This window comes from Meriones unguiculatus, chromosome 7 (genome assembly GCF_030254825.1).
Source record: "Meriones unguiculatus strain TT.TT164.6M chromosome 7, Bangor_MerUng_6.1, whole genome shotgun sequence".
Classification (NCBI taxonomy): domain Eukaryota; kingdom Metazoa; phylum Chordata; class Mammalia; order Rodentia; family Muridae; genus Meriones; species Meriones unguiculatus.
The window spans coordinates 12,811,685-12,834,637 of record NC_083355.1 but is presented as its reverse complement, the minus strand read 5'-3'; the positions used below and the strand labels follow the sequence as shown (position 1 = coordinate 12,834,637).

The 22,953-nt window shown below is 47.1% G+C and overlaps 1 long non-coding RNA gene across 1 annotated transcript in view; it reads right to left on the bottom strand.

Moving 5' to 3' along the window:
- Positions 1–13,390: 13,390 nt before the first annotated feature.
- The window catches only part of LOC132655379 (uncharacterized), a 47,824-nt gene continuing 38,261 nt past the window's right edge, over positions 13,391–22,953 (bottom strand). Inside the window, exons 2-3 of the long non-coding RNA XR_009593193.1 lie at positions 20,720–20,844; positions 13,391–13,502 (exon numbers count right to left, since the gene is read on the bottom strand). This is a non-coding gene — a long non-coding RNA (uncharacterized LOC132655379). The remainder of the gene's footprint in view (positions 13,503–20,719; positions 20,845–22,953) is intronic.

Below are 22,953 nucleotides of genomic sequence, written 5' to 3'. Positions count from 1 at the left end.
TCCTGTAGTAATCTTTCTTCTTGAGTTCTTTTGCTCAGCATGATTATTTTCATATTCATGTATGTTGTAGCAGTATTGATAGTTTATGCTTATTTCTTTTAAACATGTATGTGGAGGGGGAAGAGGGAAAGGGAAGGGACTTTATAGGTCCATAGAAAGAGCTAGCAGTTTCTTTTAAACCTATCATGTCACTGAGTTGTTTCATGTTGACTATGTTTTAAGTTATATTAAGTAAGCAATGGGAACAGGGTAGAACATGAAAAGTCAAAGAACATTCTTATCGTCACTGTACTTATCCATATCAATTACTTCTTTATCCTTCTTCTCCTTATTTTTTTAGACAGTCTCACTCTGAGGCTCAGGCTGGCCTCAAACACGTGGTCCTCCTTCCGCCTGTGCTACCCAAGTTCTAGGATTACAGACATGAGTCACCACACCTAGATAATTCTTTAGGAAAGAGGGGTCGAGTAATCACGCCTACATATGTCATTCCAGCCTGAGATAAGTGTTCAACAGGGAACAAATAGGACTCGGGGAAGAAAGTAATCCTTTTCACGTAATCCTTCATCTCTTATGTGAGAGCAAGGAATTAGATCTTTAAGGCACTACATCAGATGGCCAGTGAATTCCAAACAGACTTTGGTTTCCATAAAATTTTTGACAAATTTCATTGTTATAATTATTGCTTGTTTGTTTGTTTGTTTTCCATTGATAGGCATTGAATACGGAGCCTCAGCCTTACTAAGCAGGGGCTGTATCACCAACCTGTACTCCCAGGCCTTAACATATTTTAGTTGCATATACGATTACTTAAGATGAAAATGCTATTTCCCAACCTCTTTACCAGTTGAGTGAGACCAGGTGACAAAATTCTCACCAGCAAAATGCAGATAGACAGAAGTGCTATGAGTAGCTTCCTGAAAGTTTCTTTATAAATATTTTTGTTGTTGCTATCTGTTTGTTTATTTGTTGAGATAGGGTCTCTCTATGTAGTTCTGGCTGTCCTGGAACCCACTATGTAAACCAAGCTCTCTTCAAACTCAGAAATCCTCCTGCATCTGCTTCCAGAGTACTGGGATTAAAAGTGTGTACCACCACCAAGCCCAGCCAGGAAGTACTTCTAAAAGGAGGCTTGCCTTGCCCTTTTCACTTTATGAACGTAACATGATTGTTTCAACACTATATTAGCTGTCAGGTAAGTGGTAGAGCAAAAAGACACAGGAAGCCTGCAGTCAGGTATGATAGAGAACACCTTTACTTTGGGAGGCAGAGGCAGATGGATCTCTATGAGCTCAGCCTGGTTTATATGAGTTCCAGGCCAGCCATGGTTACAAAGTGAGTTCCAGGCCAGGCATGGTTACAAAGCGAGACTCTGTCTCAGAAGGAGGAGGAGGAAAGGGAAGAAGAAGAGGAAAGAAAGAAAAAGACAAGGATAGAAGAGGAGGAAGAAGCAGCAGAAGGCTTGGATCCCTTGCCTAGGGAGTGCAGCAGATGAATAGATCTTCTCTCCCCAACAATCAAGAAAACCTCCCCTGATACGTCACCCACCTAACCTAGATAATCCTCCACGGAGACTCCTTTCCCAAGTAATTCTAGATTGTGTCAAGATGATGATTAAAACCACCATAGACCACTCACAAGAGTTTTCCTTGAGAGACATAAGCCCCCGTGCAGCAATCCCTGTGTACCTGTAGGGCATATGTTTCAAGAGCCTCCTTGAAACAAGGGATTGTACTGAATCCTGTTTATCCCGAATTATGTTTTGTCCTGGAACATACGTGCCTATAATAAGGTTTCATTTATAAAGTAGGCACAGTAAGAAGATAACAATAATTAATGATAAAATAGAATAATCGTGAAGTTATGCTATAAAAGTTATGTGAATTCGGTCTGTCCTAAAACTTCTTACAAGGCCCAGTGCTTCTTGTGCGCCCGAGAGATGGTGTGATAATATGTGAGAAGTTGAGGAGGTGAGCCAGGGGGAATGATGTTGCGACAGGGATACAAACACTGTGATACCATGATAGTGGATGTGTGAGCCGAAGTGGATCCTAGGTGCTTAACAGGGGAGGTTAAGACTATCCAGTGTGAACATTGAACAAAGGGACAGTTCACACTCCAGGGGTTGCAACTGTGGGAGGGCCTGGCATTTCACCGTGCTGTTCAGAACAGTAAACAATGTGGGATTTACGGATTGTTCATTTCTGGAATTCTTCGTTTAATATTTTTAGTCTAGATTTGGCTGTAATCACGGTACCTAAACCAAGAGGATGTAGGCAATAAACAATTAAAAGCTGCTTTGTTTCTACTTCATCCTTGTTTTACACCTGAATCTAATCAGCTCTATACAGCTGAATCTAATCCTGAGTCCCTATGAGGATCAAGTCTTCAGGGTGAGGGAGTGAGACATGTAGTAAGAACGGACAGGTCAGTAGGACAAAAGTTCAGAGTCTAGCCCCCTTCGCACTTCCATTTTGTGAACAAAGCAGCCAGTCCACTCCAGCGCAGTCTGGAGTCCCACTGGTTGATTTCCAAACAAAGCTGTCCATGTTGACTGCCTACCAGATGAGTCCATCCTGCTGCCCATCAGTTCACATGTCCAAGGACGGCTAAGGATATGACCCAACACATTTAGAGATGACAACACTGTGTTCCAATGTCAAAGGGTTAAACCCCCTCATCCCAGAGTCACACAGCTGTGGGTACCTGGGAAGAAACCTCAGATGTTTGTTTAATTTCAAAGCTCCTTCCCTTCCTTTTTTGCCTGCTTGATGACTTCCGCCCCGCTGTGGTTCCTTATGTTGGGGAAGTCTCAGAAGTAAATAGATAGTCCGGGCTGATTATTCTCAATTTGATAATTTGTCAGTCCAACTCCTGAAGAGTAAAATGGACAGAGGCAAGCTGTTTCCCCACCCCCCTCCCTCATTCTGAACTTTGTTTAAAAAATAGTTGTTACTCTGTGGATTTAAAAGCCATTCTCCTTTCCTCAAATTGGATACAGGGGAAAGGCAAGATGACATAAAAATGAAAATAATGGTTTTCGGCGTATGCTACCACACCAGGAAGACTTAATTGCAAGCAGTAACTCACCCTGCTCACAGCTCTGCCCAACACATGAGATGCTGAGGTGTCAAAATGACCTGAACTTTCTGGGACAGGTTTCTCTAAGCACCAGAGTCGGGCAGGCCAGAGGGTCTGGTATCTGAAGCCTAGGGGTAGGATAGACCAACTCCAGCAGTAATGACCCTTCTTGTTCATTCACAGTAGGTCACACTGTGGATACCATGCTCCAAGCACGATAGATAGACAGTGGGAAATTTTTAATGTGTGAGAGGTCCCCTCCCCATAGGCCGTTTGGAAGACAGGCAAGTCACTATCACTATCAGGGCAGGTTGGTGAGAGCAGCCATACATCTGGAGGCAGTGGGTAGAACTGTTAGGAAAAAATGGTAGGGGCTGAGAGGAAGGCTCAGCCAGTGAAAGGCCTGCCTTGTACACACAAAGACCTAAATGAAATGCCCAGCACCCACATAAATGCCTGTAATCCTAACACCAGGAAGGAGGAGACAGGTGGATCTGTAGGGTTCCCTGGCAAGCCAAACTAGCTGAATCAGGAGCCACAGTTTCAGTGAGAAACCCTGTCTCAGAATATGAGGCGGAGAAGCAGTTGGGGAAGACACCTGACATTTATCTCTGGCCTACACACACACACACACACACACACACACACACACACACAAATAATAAAGGAAGGGAAAGGAAAGGAAAGGAAAGGAAAGGAAAGGAAAAAGGAAAGGAAAAAAGAAAGGAAAGGAAAAAAAGGAAAAAGGAAAGGAAAGGAAAAGGAAGCCAATACTGTTTTCAAGTTTGGGGCTCTTCTGTTGGAGGCCATTGGGATAGCAGGCATGGAAGCTTTTCTCTAAGGCCTTTCTGCGTGAGGAAGCGTGTGTAGTGGCAGGTAGTCAGCGCTTGGCTGCTTGTGCCCAGGGCCACCAGTCTCCAACTCCGCTGTGCTTGATCAAGGCAGGGATCTGAGAGGCACCCTCCCTCACCCTGTCTACTTCCTTTTATAGGAAGCATGTGTCTAGATGCAGAGTTCTCATACACAGCAACAGAAAGTGTCTCCAGCTTCTAAAGGCCGCAGGACTCAGGGCCCCTCCTGCACTGAGTTTCAGAAATGGGAGCTTGCGGGGAGGGAGATGGGTGGACGGGAAGCAGGATCCCACGCGATCTGTTGGAATGACTTGCTTCATCCATGTCCTTACCCTTTCTAGCACCCAATGTTCCTCCATTCAGCCCTGCTCTGCCTCCATCTGACATCACATCACCTTTTCTAGTTCTGGCTAGGTTGACTGGCCAGCAAGCCTGAGGGATGTACCTGTCTCTGCCTACCCCGCACAGGAATTACAAGCGTACATCGCCACACCTGGCTTTTTTATGTGGATTCTGGGGGTCAAGCTCAAGTCCTCAAGCTGACGTGGAAAGCACATCACACACAGAACCATCTCCCTACTTTCCCCTATCAGGGCTGTGGGCTTATCCTGGGCCACTCAGGTCAGACTGTATAGTCTCACCACAGAATTCCTAATTTAGTCACCCTTACGGTCTTTTTCCTGTGTTAGGCAACGTGTTCCTGAGCTCTGTGGATTTGGGTGTGGACTTCTTGGGCTGATATTTTTTCAATAAGACAAAAACTGTACCTATCGATTTTGTTCAAGATACATTCAAGATGCATGGAGCAGGGATAACCTTTTTGCAGACCTTCCTTGGACAAGAGACTGGGGAGCCCACAATAAAAAGCATGGAGTTCTGAAACAGAAACAAACAAACAAAGAAAAGTGACAATGATGGACTGTACCCTCAAACTATGAGCCAAAATAAAATCTCCCCCCTCACCCTTCCTATCTTCCTTCCTTCCTTCCTTCCTTCCTTCTTTCCTTCCTTCCTTTCTTCCTTAGTTTGCTTTTGCCAGGGACTTTGCAACAGCAATGGAAAAGGTAACTGATACAATTTGCTATAGTCAAAATGTCACACATCTCCCCACAGCAGTATTATAAATAATGGTATAACACAAGTGTGGAAACAACCCAGGTGTCCATCACGAGACAAAGGCTTAGAAAAGGTGTAGTCTGTACAAAATGTGGAATATTGTTCAGCTTTCGGAAAGTAAAGAAATTCTGACACATGCTTCAGTATAGGTGAACCCCGAGGACATTATTCTAAATGAAACAAGTCAGCCTCCAAAGGACTCATGCCGTAGGAGTCTACTTACGTAAGTCTCTGGAGAAGTCAAATTCATGGAAGGGGAAAAATGGCAGCTTTCACAGTCTGGAGAGCGCAAGAAGCGGGGAGTCTGTGTTCGCCGGGGAACAGCGTTTCAGTGTGGAAGGTGGGAAGGAGAAGGGGGATGGTGGCTGATACCGTGCCCGGTGGTGTGAATGCAGTTACTCGCTGCATATGCACATGGGTAAGACAGTGAACCTCAGGCCATGTTTGCTACAGTTTAATTTTGTGTACTGATTTGACAGCAGCGAAGTCTAGGGCAGGCTGCTCAGCTCTGCACCATAGAGAGGTGAACAAGCTCTTAAAGGAGAGCCAGTCGTGAGGCTCAGCCAAAGAAAGGGTAAGCCACCGCTGGCGTCAGGCAAGGGCATCGTTCAGCGTGCTGTGGCCGGCCGTTGGGAGCGGGGTAGGCAGCAAGGCCGGAGGCTGAGCTGTGATGTGTTGCCGTGAGGAGTGAGAGAGAGCAGGAGGCTGGCAGGTTCCTTCCGTTCCTCGCTGTGAGTTTCTAAGGCTCTAACTGTGTCAGCCTGCTGGGGACCGAGGATGCCACAGAGACCCGGTCCCTCTTCCCAGAGCTGGTGTCTCCTATTCCCATCCTGGGATCAAAGGGACCCTCCCCTCCACAGGAACCCCTTGTTTATTTCCTCAATGTCCCGATGACCTAGTTTTGGGTCCCTGTGCTTTCTTGCTACTCTTCCAACCGCTGGCCCATCCCACTCCTGCTGTGTCGGAAGGAAAAGGCTCTGACCTTCCATTCCAGATGGTGGCCCCTGGGCCACATGCCGGTGGGAGCCTATCCAGGCCCCTGCTCCCTGTCAGGCCTTCTTCTGTGACTGTGGGGTCGTCCAGGAGCAGGGGAACGAGTGAGTGGTCCTTTGTTCTTCTGGCCTCCCTGAGCTGGGTCACCCCTGGATGTGGGGCAGTCAGCCACATGCTTTTCTCTCTCGGGGGGAAAAAATGATTGTGGTTTATTCTGATTATAAGCAATAAGAATATGTGCAGTAGACCAACTTGGGCATCACAGAATGAAAAAAAAACAAACAAGCAATGAAACCCCAAACCCACGACACCTACACATCAAAAACGTCCTTTTAAAGAATTAGCCATATTACCTTATCTAAGGAAGAAAATTCTTAGCACTTTCTGGATACAGCTATCTCTTGTTGAGCACTTGGCTACAATGCCTTTTCCCCATGGGTCCCCAAACCTGGGAAGCTCAAGTCTCACCTAAATCGTGTAATATTAGCACATAATCTGTGCCCTTCATACATGTCCACATCACTCATAGTTCCTAATACAATGCAAATGCTATGTAAATAGTTGCTATGTTATATTGGTTGGAGAATGATAATATAGAAAAGGGCCTTTTAATCTTCTATAAAGACATGGTTTGTTTGTTTTCTCTCTGAATATTTTCCCCCATTGATAGAATATATACATGCAAACTCCACTCATTTAGAGGACCAACTGCTCCCTCTCAATCTGTTTGTATTTGTCTGTGCTCGGGAGTGTGTTTTATTAGTCACATATTTATACACACAATGATGACATATTTAATAATACAATAATAATAAGTACTAGCTAATGTATTTGCTCATGTGGGTCCGCTCTCTTAGAAGCTGTTTTCCTTATTTATTTATTTGCTGTTTATTGCATGTATGTGTATGTGGTGTGTGTGGAGCGCATGGTTACACATGTGGGTGTATGTGTATGCAGGGAGAGGCCGAGTGTGGAAGCCAGAGGTTGACATGGAGTGTCTTCCTTGATCACTCTCCACTTTATTCACTGAGGCAAGGTCTCCGGGCTGAACCCAGAGCTCACCGAACCTGCTAGTCCTGCTGGCTAGCGTGGTCGGTGGACCCCTTGTCTCTACCTCACCAAATGTGGGGATTACAGGCAGCCACCACACCTGCCTGGCCTTGAGCTGAGGACCAGGGATCTGACCCTGCTCCTCACACTTGTACAGCAAGCTCACTACCCACTAAGTCGTGGGCCTGTGCCCATCAGGACTGCCTTCACGTTTTAGTCAGCAGTGTGTAATTATGAACATAGTCCCTTGCCATGCCATGAGTTGCTTTTGGCAGTTCCTCTTGCCCTGCTTCCTCCTTCCTTCCCCACTACCCCCAGTGCTAGGGGTGGAACCCAGGGCTTTGTTCGTACTAACAAGTGCCCTAACATTTCCTAGAAGTAGATTCCAAGCCATACCACATCCCATCAAATGACTGTATTCTACCATGTGGACAGCCCACTGTTCAAAATTTCTTAAACTGGGGTCCGTGGATCCTTGAATTCCTTTGTCCATGGCAGGAATTTTTTGGTAGCCATATTTTGTGAAATCTGAGCAGAAAGCACCAGGTAGAGAAACCGTGGGAGAATTTTCCAAATGGGTAAAGAACAGTTGTAAGTTTGAGGTTCGAAGAAATGGACTTCAGGCATCTGGTTGCTGGGAAAACACCTTTCCTGGTGGGCCTGCGGGGAAATAAGTTTCTCAGATGGCGTGAGAGCCATGTTGTGCTATCTGCCTCTTCCTCCTTTGTGTAAGACATGGGCAGCTCTATCTCTCGATAGAGCTGAGCCATAGTAGCTACTGGGGTGTGTCCAGGTGTAATCAGATATCCGCCTGCTGTCTGCTCACTATCCACTCAATTCATCATGCATTTACAGAGGATGTACAGGTTGTGTTTTGCTATGTAGCAAATCACCCCAAAGTGGAGCAACCGAAACAACAAAAAACAGTATTATCTTTTCTGGTTCCCACGGACCGTGAATTCCAGAGAACCTTCGCTTGGTGGTCCTGTGTCGGAGTCCCACGTGAGAAGGAGCCCAGGAGGTCAGGTGGGACAGCCTACGACAAAGGACTTGATTCACAACTCAGGATCTCCCATAGGTCGGCAGGATGCCTCAGGTCCTGCCCCCCTGGCCCCCTCCTGAGGGCTCCTTGAGTCTATACAATGTGGTGACTGGCTTTCCCAAAGTGAGCTGAGGCAGAGCCAAGACAAAACAAGGATTATTTTATGGCCCAAAGACTCACACTGTCCTTTCTGTCATGTCTTATTCACCAGTGAGTCATCCTCATTCAAGTGTTGGCCTGTCCACTGTGTGCGTGGATGTGACTATCAGGATTCAGGGATAACTGGGTACCACCCCGGAGGCTAGCTGTCACAGTGATAAGCCAGGCTGAGTGCTGGGGACAGAAATTGAATGATATGATCCTGCACCTAGGAAACGATGCTGATGTGCACAACTGTGATGGCACTCCATCTCTCGTTGAAAGGCACCTGAAAGATGTGGCCACAGCGATCACCCTTAGTCTAGAGGCTGACCCTGCCTGCTATGAGCATACATCACTGCATTGCTAACCAGGTCTCTCTCTCTCTCCATCTCTCTTCCTCTCCCTCTTCTTCTCCCTTCCTCTCCTTCTCCCCCCACCCCCTCGGTGTATAAGGAAAGGTCTTACTCTATAGCCCAGGATGACCTTCAACTAATTGTATAAACAAACCTAAGCCAGCCTCAGACTCCAGTCAATCCTCCTTCTCCAGCCTCCTGGGTGCAGCAGGGATTACAGATATGCACGAACACACCAAGTTTAATGTTAGTTCCTATTGGGAAGAGCATTTGTTGTATAGCAAGACAGTTGGGGTGAAGGGCTATGAAAAGCAGGGAGAATCAGAAGTTGGTCTGTAGCTGGGGTTCTGTTCCTCACCCAGGGGGCCACCCGACTCTTGCTCTGGCATAGGTGTTTGTCACACTTCCTAGAGCAGACCTAGACCTCCACAGCTTCAGGCAATCACTTAGCACCCCGGGATCCCCCTCTTTCTTCCATGACACTGAAATGGACTTTTCCTCCAGCCGTTGGAAGACAACGCTGCATTTCGATGCTTTGTGTACAGAATCCAGTGTATCCTCATGGAAGAATGCGTTTCTTAAATTTTAGAATGGAGAGCGTTCTCATGACGTGATGAGGAAAATCATCGATGCGGAAGTGGGGTTCACTGAGCTGCATGAGGTAGAGGGACGTAAGCTGTCTCCTGAGGTCCGCAGAGGAGGAACCCTACCGTTGGAAAGTATAGTTTGTAGTTTTGACTTCTCCTAAAAGTCCCCACTGGCCTTGTCCCCCTCCTCCATAACTTTCTCCGATACGCTCTTCCTTACCAGCCCAAACTGTTAGGCGTGTGTACATGGCTATTTAGTTTTAGTGGCTGCTTTAAAAGGGCATGGCTAAATCTCACCTGGGCCTTTTCTGCATCCCATCAGCTGCATCCACTGTGTCTCTGATGCATCCCATTTAACAGTCAGATCCCCGCCACCCTGGTCTTGACTGAAGATGCCCCACCTGCCGATCCTAACTTTCTGTCTTTAGCGGGTGAAGTGGGCATAGTTCTTCCCCAAATCTGAGATTTGGTTGCGGAGCATTCGAAGGATTGACTGAACTCTGGGTCTTCGTAATTTTTTTTTCTTTTCTTTTTTCGTGTTAACCGGGACATCCGTGTGAGGCTCCCCAAATGTCAGAGCCCAGGAGTCCCATGCCAGGACGTCTGCTCTCTAAGGGAGGAAGCGTGGATCGTCTTCGGTGGTTCATTCTCCGTCTGAATAATGCTCAATCTCTTTGCCCTCCTTGCTGCAGTCCCTCAGAAGTGCCCCAGCCTCTTTGTCATCTGTCTCCAAGGTTTCCCAGAACTGAGGGCAAAGCTCCAGCTGCCACTGGCCAAGCAGGACAGGGTCTGTTCCCCTCAGTGAAGATGAAAAATCCCTCCCATTTTGGCAAGCACATCACACCAATGCCACTCGCTCATCTGTGGGCAACGAAAACACTCCAGCATTTGCCCTCTTACCACGTGGTCTTGTTAAAGCATGTGTTTTTGTGTTGATCAGTCCCCGTCCCCCCACACCCCTCGCAAGGACATGATCTAACATTTGTTTACCCCAGAGCTCTTCTTGCATAATTCAGCCCTCCTCTCCCTCTCTTGAAGTGATTGAGAATCCAGAGCTGGCCATCCAGCTGTCCCTCTGGCTTTAGATCAATAATCAATTTGATCCTCATATTTTCCAGAGTTTAATCCAAGTCATTGATAAATATGTTGAATAGAAGTGGACACATGACACAGCCCTGTGCTACTGAAAATCTTTCTGGGGTCAGAGTTCACATATCGATGGCCCAGCTGCCAAATGAGGCCTGCAGATGTGCTGCGCTTGGACTGAATAATATTTTATGTTTTGTTGTTACCTTTGAATCAGCGCCCAACAATAAATTTTTAAAGCTTCTCTTGAACGACTGAAGCTATGTCAACAGCAGAGCCACAGCCCAACAGCTGGAACAGCTACATACAGTCATGTAGGCTGTAGACTTGCACATTCTACCTGTGCCTCGTGCAATGAGCACATCTGTAGTGATGTCAATATTCGGGCTCTCCAGTTGGCCTCTGTCCCAAGTGTCCCCTGTTAGCAGGCACATAGCCCGCTCTTATTGACGATATCTGTCTCATTCCTGAAGGTCTCCATTTAGCAGACTCCATGTCCTGTTTATCAGCATCCTTTGGGTACAATCTGTCAGCTGGTTATAAATCTAACTAATTGCACCATTTCCCAGGCCATGTAATCTCCCTGGATTTTATGAGTGGCTTTGCCAGATGCTGTTTAAAGCTCGGTTATTAGCGTCCATTGCATGTCCTTGATGTGCCAGACTATTAGGACCGAGGGAAATGGGACTGCAGTGACCTTGGCCTGTCTTGGTCTTGGGAATCTGTGTATTTACTTCATAAAGATCAAAAGTACTGTCCTGAAAACATCGTTATTGGGACTTTGGAATCGAACCAGGCATTTGTAGTCGATTCACCAAGCAGGCATGCGCAGGAGCGCTTTACGCTTTGTGACTCTTGAGGGTACACTATACCCACCTTCCATCAGCAGGTCCTGTGGCTTTTCTCCGGAAGGTCCAGCTTGGAATCGTTTTAGCAACTTGTCTTAATATCCTCAAGTCTGGACCCCCATGGCTGGGATTGTCTGTCCAACTGGAGTCAGGAAGTGTTTCGTGTTGGTCTCCGGCTGATGCCTTTTTGTCAGTGTCCTTCGCTTCAGTGATGCTGAAACCCTTCTGCAGTCTTTCTCCTCTTCACGCACGCCTTCCTTCTGTCTTCACTAAGGCTTTTTGGACTGCTGGGACCATGGTCAGTGCTACAGGTTTACATGCTCAGTTCCAGAGGGGCATTTTGGGGTCCTACCCTCTGCTTATGGGTAGCGCCCAGGACTCCAGCACCTCCCTTCTATAAGCTTGCCCCATCACACAACCTCTGAGAGCCTCTTGGATCTGCAGCGTGACTTATCTCCGCCACTGCGTGTTAGTCAAGGCAGCGCCAGGTGCCACGCAAGCCCCGAGATTCGGAAAACAGGGCAGTTATTGCTTCTTTACATGTAGTCAAAGCGGCTTGTGCAGTTAGCCACTGGCTCCATCCAAGCGAGGATGCAGGCACTCTCCGTCCACCTCAGGGCCGTGCTCTCTTCCGGCCCGGCTGCCTGGAGGTTTCATGGCCAGGCTTTGTGTGTCTTGCTTCTGCAGTGCCACCAGCACAAGGGGCTGGAGAACGGCGTCTAGTTGTGGAAGCAGGGAGCAGAGAAGGTGCTCATGACCAATTGCTCAGTCTCCGGAAGTCTCCTTATGACCTGAAAACCACTTTCATCCACACTAACTCACGCTCTCCTTTCTTTAGTCACCCAGAATACATTGAGCACCTACTGCATACCACAAAGTCTGAGGGGAGTGGCCCTCTGTACCTCCTCTTTGCTCCCAGGGGCATCTATAGATACTGCTGTTCATGTTTGCCTCCTCCGGGGGTCCCCCTGGCTGAGCTGATGATAGCTGGTGCCTGGCCACCAATCCTGTGATTTGGCCCATCTCTTGGGCTTCATGGTTTAAACATGGTTGAACCCACGAGGCAAATGGCTTGCCTGAAGTAGTACCTGAAGTGACCAGCGCACCGAGCTAGGTGCAGGACCCCTCCTCAGGCCGCTGTACACACGATGACAGACCTAAAACTGAGTTCAAGTCCCTGGGGCTGATTCCAGAAAGAAAACAAACCTGAAGCACAAATAGTGAAGCTTAGTGTCGGTTGACACAGTGACGATCCTCCTGGCTCCCCTGCTTGAGGGGTGTGGAGCTGAGCGGCAAGTGGAGACTCCCTGTCTGGGCCACCCGCTTGGAAATCACACCTCATGGTCTGGCTCCAGCGCTTCAGCCCGTTCCAACCTGGTGAAGTTCTTTCTCCCCTCAGACGTTCATGCTGCGGACCCGCTGGAATCCTGCTAAAGAAAGCCCTGAGCTCTGGCTACCAAGCTACACACTTCCTGGATGTGCTTTGGCTCCGGTTCTATGTAGTGTGGCTGCAGAAAGGCTACCGTCTACCGAGTTCTGGCCACACACTTGGGGATATTGGTCACGGGGGATGCTATGACCTGGGTATGTCTCAGGCCATCCAGACAGAAGGAGACAAAGCTACACATTGTAGTAAAATTATCCCACACATAGGAGGATGGGGTCAACCGGCTTTCCAGAGGTGAGGCCTTCAGGATCTACTTGGATAAAATGGATTAAAATCACTTGTATCAAAAAGGTTTGAAGTTCAGAAACACATTTTTCCCCTTATTACACCGAAGAAGTATGTTTGCTGTAGAAAGATCTGATGAGAGAGGACTTAAGAATCCTTTGTCATCACCTTCCTGCTAGCCAGCTGGTTTTGTGGCTGACAGAAACCCAAGGGACGGAACTCAAAGGAGAAAAGATTTATTTTGGTTCATGGTCTTAGAGGCCTCTGTCCAGGGTGGGCTAGCTCTGCGCTGAGGTAAGGCAGAGCACTGTGGCAGAGCATCGTGTGTATGTAGGGGGGAGGCTCTCTGGGCATTATGGGGATACAGATATTCACTTTACAGTGGCCAGAAAACAGAAAGTAACAAGAGGAGATCCCCTCCCAGGGCACATCTCCAGCGCTGACTTCCTCCCATCTCCCAACAATCCCTTTAGCTCTGAATTCATCTAGGGATTAATCCATGGATGAAGTTACAACATTCATGACCCAATCACCTCTGGTGATTGGCTTTACCCAGCCTTCAGCATATGGGTGCAGTGGATTAGCTGGTTTTCCATAGCTGTGGTAAAATGTCATGATCAACAATGACTTGTGGAAGAAGGCATTCATCTCAGTCTACAGGTCCAGGGAGGTAAAGGCTTCACTGTGGTGGGGAAGCATGTCCGCAAGTGTCAGGCATGGCAGCAGGGACAAGAAGAGGAGAGAGCACACCTTAGACCACAAGCATGAAGCAGAGAGTGCAAACCATAAATAAGGCTGCACACCCTCAAGGCTCGTCCCCAGTGACACACTTCTTCCAGCCAGGCTGGACCTCTTAACCCCACCCCCAACCTTGTTCTAAACAGTGCCATCAACTGGCCACCAAGTGTCCAAATACCAAGCTTAGCAGACACTTTTCACCCAAACCTCTGCACAACCCATGGCAGCAATCACTTGGCTAGAGCTGCTATTAACAGTGGGCTCTTTCTATAGACTGGCTTGTGTCTCCCCTTGACCTCAGATTCATATGTTGAATACCTTTCACCAAATGTAACTGTGTTTGGGGCTAGGGCTTTAAAAAAAGCATAAATGAACTGAGGTCATGGGGTGGGGTTCTGACCCATAGATGGGCACCTTTAAAGGAAAAAGAAAGTTAGATGTGGTGGTGTAACCCAGCACTCCCAGGAAGCTCCAAGCCAGCCTTGGCTACACAATGAGACCCTGTCTAAAAAAACAAACAAGAAGAAAACAACAACAACAAAGGCTATGGATGAGCCTCAGTTGAGTGCTTGCTTAGCACATACATGAAGCCCTGGTTTTCATGCCCAGCACCACATAAGCCAGGCATGCTGGCACATGCCTGTAATTCTAGCACTCAGGAGGTAGAGGCAGGAGGATCCTGAGTTCAAGGTCATTAACTATAAAGTGAGCTTGAGGCCAGCCTGAGACTCTGTCTTAGAAAAAAAAAAAAAAAGGATAATGACAACAAGAACTCAAACAAAAGAGAATAAACAAAGAAAAGAGAGATCTGTTTGAGCACACACACACACACACAGAAAGAAAGATAACTCAAGGCACAGCAAGAAGGCAGCCATAAGCTGGGAAGAAAGTCCTCAGCAGGAAAAAAAGTCAGCTGATGCTTTAAATCCTGGAGTTTTCCGCCTCCGCGTGTGGAAGAATAAATTCCCGCTGTGTAAGCCACGGTCTATGGTATCTTGTGATAGCAGCCTGAGACATCCACCACACTCTCTCTTCCCTTCTTCTGTGTTTTAATTACCAAAATATCAGCTCCACATGCACAAATTGGTAGATTGCCTTTTGTCTTAATTAGAGTATGAATCGTGTTCGCTGGCTAATTATTCTTTTGTGTGTCATGTGTCATGGCTTGCAGTGTGTCATATACTGAATATACATATTTAAATATACATTCTGTATTCAACATGCACAGTTGAATATAGACCATACAACATACAAGCAGTATTCAATTTAGGGGGACATCTAGGGAGTTTCAAATCTCTCACTCATAAATAATGCAAGGAGCGTTGTTTGTCTAAATCTGTGTGTATGTGTGCTTCTTTTAGAACAGATTTTTAGGTGTACAATGTGAACATTTTGATGCTATGTATGTGTGGTTTGAAATGCCCTACAGGAAAGTGCCACCATTTTTTTTACACACCCCTAGCATATGAGGATATCCATTTTTCTACATGGTCGGTCTCAGTCACTCTGAATTTTATCTTTTTTTTTTTTTCCTCCAGAAAGGTAGAGTGACACAGAGGGCTTCTTTGCTCTTTGGTGATCCAGGCTGATGCCATCTCACTCTTGCTTTGCCACCCATGTTGTGGCCTACCCTATCCTGTAGGTAGTGACTTCAGAATATGGGTCAGCAGGACTCTTTCCACAAATGTGTTCAGTCGTCCTCATCTGTAGCCTCTTACTAGACTTTCTGGAGCATCCTTCCATACACTGGCTGTAGAAGGGTCCCATGGAAAAGAACACATGGAGATGAACTGTCAGAGAAGTCCCTGTGTTCCTCTAAATAGGGTGGAAAGTGGAAAATGATACCCATGCAAAAGCAGCTTGTATCACAGTGTGGCTTAGGGGCATCTTAACTCCATTTCTTAGTAGCTGACTGACCTTTGCTTTCTATCAAATGTCCCTATATTTCAAGTCACGTAACCTTGGCTATACTATGTAGTGTCAATGTATTTCAATTTCTTCTTTGTAATAGCAGCCAAACATTATCTACATAGCATGGGGATTAAATGTGTTAATATGTGTATGCTTGCATAAAACATATAATAGATAAGTTTCATACATATAATACATATACATATACATAGCAGCATTTGCTCCACAAGCACTTAGTAAATAGAACCTAGTGGTAGTCCATTATACTAAAACAGAAAATTTTAAGAAATAATAATATTATTAGACCAATAAAAAAAAAAGTGATTCTCTTGAGTTCCTACTTCAATGACATAGCACCTAATTAGGACATTTTTTTTGTAGGTGATAAAGGAAAGTCTAAGATGTTTATACATTAAAGAGTTGATTTGAGGGCATAAAGGATTTCACAAATAGGTAGTCTCTCAGTACCCCAAATACCAAGTAGCATGATGATAGCATTCAGCCTCTGCTGTGCCCTTTCATTCTCAAAAGGGAGGACCATGGCTCCTGTCTTGACTACAGATGTGATTGACAGGCAGCTTGATTTCCCTGCCATGATTCCCCCAAGTGATGAGCTGTATCCTGGAATTATAAGCTCAAGCAAACCCTTTTCCCTATAAAATGCTTGTCCAGGGTGTTTTATCCCAGCAACAGGGATAGAGGTAAAATACAAACCTCCCTCTAGGCAACATCACTTCAAGGTGCAGGAGACCTCCCAGTGCCCCCCTAGGTACCCATCGGTCCTTTAATGTGGGCCTCAGAGGGACATTTGTCCAAATGATTTCATTGCCACAGTAAGGTTTCTCTAGTGATTCGGTTGTCAGGTTGTGTGTACAAATCAAAACAGGCTTCAATGCACTCAATGTGAACCCACGTACAGAGGGGGTTCAGGGCTGCCTCAAGGCCAAGGACAGGTTCAGACCCAGGTTACCTTCACCACATCTTCCAAAGGATGGTAGCAGCAAAGTCTCTTCTCCACTGTCGGTGTAGCATCCACTCCTGTAAGCTTGGAGTAGAGGATGCGTAAGTCTATACCCAGAGGGTTCAGCTGTGTTCCTGGTCTTCCCAAATATTAGGATATTTTTAAAAAGTGTGTGTGTGTGTGTGTGTGTGTAGGCAGGCACATGTGTATCCAGGGACACATGGAGGCCAGAAGAGGGTGTTGGACCCCCTGGATCTGGAGTTACTGGTTATTGTGAGACAGCTAAGGTGATGCTGTCCTCTGGTGATGGTTTAGGTCCTCTGGAAGAGCAGCATTGAACCATCTTACGTATTGAACCATCTCTCCAGCCCCCATATGCGGATACTCTCAAAAAGAAGGGGTTCACACTAGAAGAGATTGAACCCACGAGTATAAGTGAACAGCTATGTTTCCTGTCCTGGAGACTCCAGTTACAGTGACAGGGACAGAGGCTGGTAGCCCCCTTAACCCCTGTTTCACCTTCTCTTATTAACATAGAAGGAAAGAGCAGGGGAAAGACCACCAGCTCTACGCTGTCAAACAGAAAAGAAACCAGATTTTTAAAATGTTCAGACTTACGATTCTTAAAAAGGCAACTTCAGAAAGCTGTCCACCAGCCCATCAAAGAGGGAAGCTGTTTGAAGCCGCCCCCTCCCCTGGCTCTACCTGCTGGTTATTCTGGAAAATATTATATTGACATGAGTCTTCAGGACACAAAGGCTTCACAGCATTTGGGTGCAACCCTGTACCTATCTTGCACTCCTACAGATGGCTAACTTTGAAACAATCAAACGCATTAGAAGCTTCTTAATGAGCCGCTATCGGAAAGAAAGCACAGCAAACTTCAGACAAGTGCTTTTGTGGAAATCCCATCGTCTTTGATCCGGGAGAGTCACTGCAGGGTGGATTTATTTCAAGTTTATTTTTTTGGCATACCGGTCCTCCCGAAATATTGGGAGATATCTTTCTTAGCAAGATGTGGGAGACCACAATGGTGCCATCTCTTTCATTTATCTGCAATTTGACAGGAGTGCAGTTTATTAACTTAAAAAGAACCAGAGACGCTATCTGAAGCCCGGCGACTCTACTGGGGATCGCTTCCCTCTTGTACCAGTGGGAGTCGGCGACATTTTGAACTTCCTCACCATTAAATGCCTTCCTGAGTGGTGGGAGAGGCTTTACAAAGAGGGCTGCTGCATTTATGATGTAAATTCGTTATTTTGACGGTCTTTGAGATCTGTCATATTCACATCCAATTTAATGCAGGGCCCCCTCCCCCCAAAAAAAGTCTCTTTTCTTTCAGAACACTTTAAAGATTTTTCAAAGCCGTTTTCATGTAGCAAGCTATTGTTATGCCTAATACATCCTGAAAGTGTTTTAGCAAAGGAACTTACAGGATTCTGTTTTAAGTCATGTTGAGTTTTAAAACATGGCAGTCTTCAAATAGGCTTTGACCAGGCTATCTCTTTTAGATAAGTTAAAAGCTACCCTTGATTTTCATGTATACAATTAGCCAGCCCAGATGCACTTAGCAGCAGAGGCGATCCTCAGGGCTTGCTGCATGTGTTATTGTGTATATTAGGTCATATATTGTAAATGTTGGGCTCTTCTGGACTATGGGCTACAGAGTCTCGGCAATCTAGAACACAACTGCTATTTCAACCAGAGGCCCGTTTGCCTCCTAGAGAAGCCAGCCAATGTCAGGAGATGCACTTGGTCATCACAAGTAGGAGCGGTCCTTTGGTGTCTGCAAGGATACTGCCAAGAGTCTTAGGATGTACCGGCGGACCCCTGCCATGAAGAGCCGTTCATCTACGATGCTGTGGTGGTGGGAGCAAGAGACAGAGGCAGGCAGTGAAGGTCTCTACTGCCTACACCAGCTCTGCCAGGCCTATGCCTCCAGCTAGCGAAACAGAGATGCCCAGACTCCACTCCACACGTACTGAGACAGGTTCTCCAGGGAGGAAGCTACAGGATCCTATTGGTTTCAGATGTTGCTACCCTGACTCTGCCTTCAATATACAGTCGAGTGCCTGTCAAGCATTGCATTGCTAGTGGACAGTCAAGTAAAAGGGGAATGGGTCCAAACAGAAGCTCAGTTGGTGAAGTGCTTGTCTCTTGAGTATGAGGATAAGTATAATTCCAGTGCTAAGGAGGCAAATACAAAAGGATGCCCTGGCCTCACGGGCCAGCTAGCCAGCTAGCCTACTCGGCAAAAACTGAGTCTTTAAGAGGCCCCCACCTCAAAAAAGAAGATTAGTGGTACTTGATGAAGAACGCTCAAGGCTGACCCCTGACTTCCAAATGTGAATGCCCACGCGTGCACATGTACCCACCACCTTCCACCATCTAGGAGCTGGTGTGTACCATAATGCCAGAATTGGATGCAGAGGAGGTGATGAAGAAAAGGCAGTCATGAGAGACAGCAGCCAATCAGAGCAGACATCGGCCTCAGCAGCAGGGATAGGGGCTCAGAGCCCCTCTACTGGGCCCTGAATTCACTCGTTGGTGCCTAAATTATGGGGAAGCCTAGGAGGTGCTGGGGTGGGGGAGGGCAGCTGGGGTGTCTGTTGGCATTCAAGAAACTATAGGCTGTGGCTGTTTATCAGCTGTTTTCCCCCAACCCTGTGCACTCAGCTCTCTTTAGGTCCCTCCATCCACACACTCAACCAATCAACAATCAAACATACTTGCTTAAGAAGTATGTCGCTTGTAACAAATACATGCAGCTATGTTTTTCTTGTCTCTCTTCCATAACAATCCAGAATAACAACAGGAGCATACAAATGCTCCTGGTATATTAGGTATTGTTAATACAATTCATCTGGAGAGAGTGCAGTTCATCTTAGTTCATGCAAATAAGAAGGCACTTTATATAAAGGACTTGAGCATCTTCAGGCTTTGAAATCCAAGCGGTCCCTGGACCAGACCCCAATGGAGTCCAAGTGATAGTTATTTTTCAATATTTTTACCATCAATCCTACTATGTCCCTCAGGACCACAACCCTGGATAAAATCACCAGAGTAGATGATTTTTAAAATTGGGTTTGGACATTCTGAGTCATAATCAAAATCCAGTTCATTTGGTGTGTTGGTTATTTTTCTTATCACTGTGACCAACTACCTGACAAGACACTATTTAAGAACGGCCTGGGGCCTGGAGAGGTGGCTCAGCCATTAAAGGCTGGACTCAATACCAAAAATGTAAGAACTGGGCTTGGTGGCACATACCTATTATCCCAGCATTTGGAAGGTGGAGAAAGGAGGATTGGGGACTCGAGGCCAGTCTCTGCTGTGATGAAAAGAAGAACAGGAGAGAGAAGAGAAAGAGGAGGAGGGAGAAAAAGAATTAACCTAATGGAGAAGGCATTTACTTTGCCTCAGTGTGAAGGGTGCAGCCCTTTCGTCCCTGGAAGGAAGCTGGGCAGTGGAAGCATGAAGACACCTGCTTGCATCGCAGCAGAGAAGAGCGCACGGATGGGACCGGAAACAGGCTGTCCCAGTTCGCTTTGTGCTGCTGTGATGAGACACCACAGCCAAAAGCAACTTGGGGAGGAAAGGCTTCGTTCACAGTCCATCATGAAGGGAAGTCAGAGCCGGAACCTGAGGCGGGAACTCAAGCAGAGGCCATGAAGGACCGCTGCTCACTGGCTTGTTCCCCATGGCCTGCTCAGTTCCCGTCCTTAATGTATCCGTAGACCCTCCTGGCCAGGGGTGGCGCCACCTAGCCTGGGTTGGCCTCTCCTACATTAATCATTAGTCAAGGGAATGCCTCACAGACACACCCACAAGCCAATCTGGTGGGGGCATTTTCGCAGTTGGGTTCCCTCCTCCCAGATGATCCTAGATTGTATCAATTTAACAAACAAACAAAGCAAAACTACCCAGCGCACAGCGCCAGGCCATAACCCTCAAGGCCTGCCCTTTCTGAGACATTTCACATCTGAACCCTAACAACGAGTTGCACACTGGATTATAATAAGTGTCACTGTGGCGACAGCTCAGAATCTGCATGAGAGCAAGCTCTCCAGGTGGGCAGCGCCCTGGCTGAGACAGGAAAAGTCGCATGAGTTGTCCCTAAAATGGAAGGACTTTGTGGATGTGGGAGTGGGTACACTGAGTACCCAGCTAAGCACTCCCACCCCTAAGAATGACAGGCGAGTAGCAGATGAAGGAAGGCTGGAGGTCGGGTTCATTTCGATAGGATCCAAACCCCATCTTTTTCAACTCAGTCTCCCAGCCAGACCAACCTTCTCAGGTTTACTAATCCCCATGACAGAGTAGATTTCAGCCGGGTCCTTGCTCCTTTATCAATTGGCAACATAGTTTCATCTCGTGTGAAGGTCTTCCTGCAACTCTCCTTCAAAGCCGAAACCTGAGGAGCAGGGAAAAGAGTTTCAGAGTGAGTTTACAGATGTCTTATCGGGTTGGGGGGTGGGAGGCAGAGTCCGGGAGCCAGGGAAAGCAGCCCATTTCTCTTGTCAGCCTAATCCAGCCAGGCGATCAACAGTCACTTAAAAGATCTGCCCTACAAAGAGAGATGAAATCCCCTGCTCCTATTTGTCAGTCACAGGGATCCAGGCTGGTGTTTTCTGATGCCCAGAACTGTCCTTTATTGGGTGATAATTACAGAACCCTGAAGATATGTGAGTTGCTGAGTCAGTCTCTCTCTCTCTCTCTGTCTCTCTCTCTCTCTCTCTCTCCCTGTCTCTCTCTGTCTCTGTCTTTCCCCCTCCCCCATCATCGCCATATCATCTCCCACACAGGTTTTTACGTTAGTGTGTAGAAACGGAGTCATTCCTTCCACCTGTCTGGAGATGAGGGAAGATGGCTTTGGCAACCATTACCACTATTTCTGAGTTGCACTGGAGAGGAGAATGGCAGGCAGAAGACAGGTTTTACCAAGCCCCTTCTACTCCTTTTGTAGCCTGGCACGATGAAAGGACAGACATAATCATTTTTTTCCTCACCGAGGGAAAACTCAGTTCTTCTCAGTGATTCTCACAGAGACAGCGAATGTTACACTGGGAAAGGCTAAAGAGGAGGCTAGTGCCTAGACAGGGGAAGCACAGAAAGTAGCCAGTGGTGGGTGAGAAGGCAGTCTTCCAGCCCTGAGCAGTAACACATGCTCAGGGACAGAGCCACCACACTGTGGGCTTCTGCTTGGCTTCGGTGAGGCCTGGCTGAAAAACAATCACAACAACAAAATACTCAAACAACTCTGGAACTGGGTCTAACAGACTTGGGTCAGGTTCAGAACAGTGCATACCACACAAACCACTATAACAGGGTTTGGGAGGGAGAGGGTGCCTCGTGTTTGGTCAAACCATGGGGTACTTCCTCTCCAGAAGGCATATTTAATCATGCGTAAGTATAGGTTTCTTGTGGCAGGGGACCAGTTACTGTCATCCTTGATTTTCCCACAGAAGAGCCTGGCTTTCTCAGTGTTGATCCCCCAGATGTCGCCTAACAGTCCTGGGGTTCTGCCCAGCTCTACCACTCAGTGAGGACTGTATTTCCTGCTGGAGCCTTTGGTGGGTAAGACAGAGTGAAGGCTGGTGTCCACTGTAGCAGAGAGCGGACTTTGGAGGGAGGACCTGAGAGATACTGCTTGAGCAGCAGAGTGGAGTTAAGGTTTAACAGCACACACCCTGACTTTGTTTCCATCCAAGGGGCCTCTGGAAGCTGCTGACCTGCCTTTTGTCCCAGTTTCTTTGTGATGTAGAGATTGCAATAGTGGCTGCCTTTTAAGCTCCATGAGGACCTCATAAAGGTTTGTGTGGTGGCACATATCTGTAACCCAGGCACCGTAGAAGCTGAGGCAGGAGGATCGTGAGTTCAAAGTCAACGTAGGTAACTTCAGAAGACCCTATCTTGAAATAAAAAGAGAAACTAAAGAACAGGGGCTGTAGTTCAGCGGGAGAGCCTATTATACACGAGGAATTCAGCTTCAGGCTCCCCAGTCACCCCAACAAAAAAGGACAGTGGAACCAGCAAGATGACTTGTAGCCAATAAGCATGATAACCTGAGTTCAAGTCCGTGTACCACATGGTGAAGGGAGAGAACTGACTTCTATAAGTTGTCCTCTGACCTCCGAGTATGCACCACAACACACGTGTGTACACTCACACAAAACCAGCATCCCAGAAAATCAAGAACGCCGGTATGTGGAAACCCCACAGGGAGATTAGCAACCATGTTATTCTCCCCCGTTGGCCGTCACCCCCAATCACTCTGTCTCATAGGGAGTTTCAACATCTTCTGAGCTGGCCCACCGTGTAAAAGGCCACAGGAGCACACAAAAGTCTCGGGGGGCCATGGGGAGAGCAGAGGGACCCACAAGAATGATGGTGGCCAGGGCTTGGGCGTGGAGGTCGCTGTCTGTGCTGACCGCTATGCACAGTGACAGAGGCTGGTCCGACCTTTCATCTAAACAGGGTGGGCCCATCCTGGTGGCTTCCTCTGGTCTGCGTCCCTTGTCAG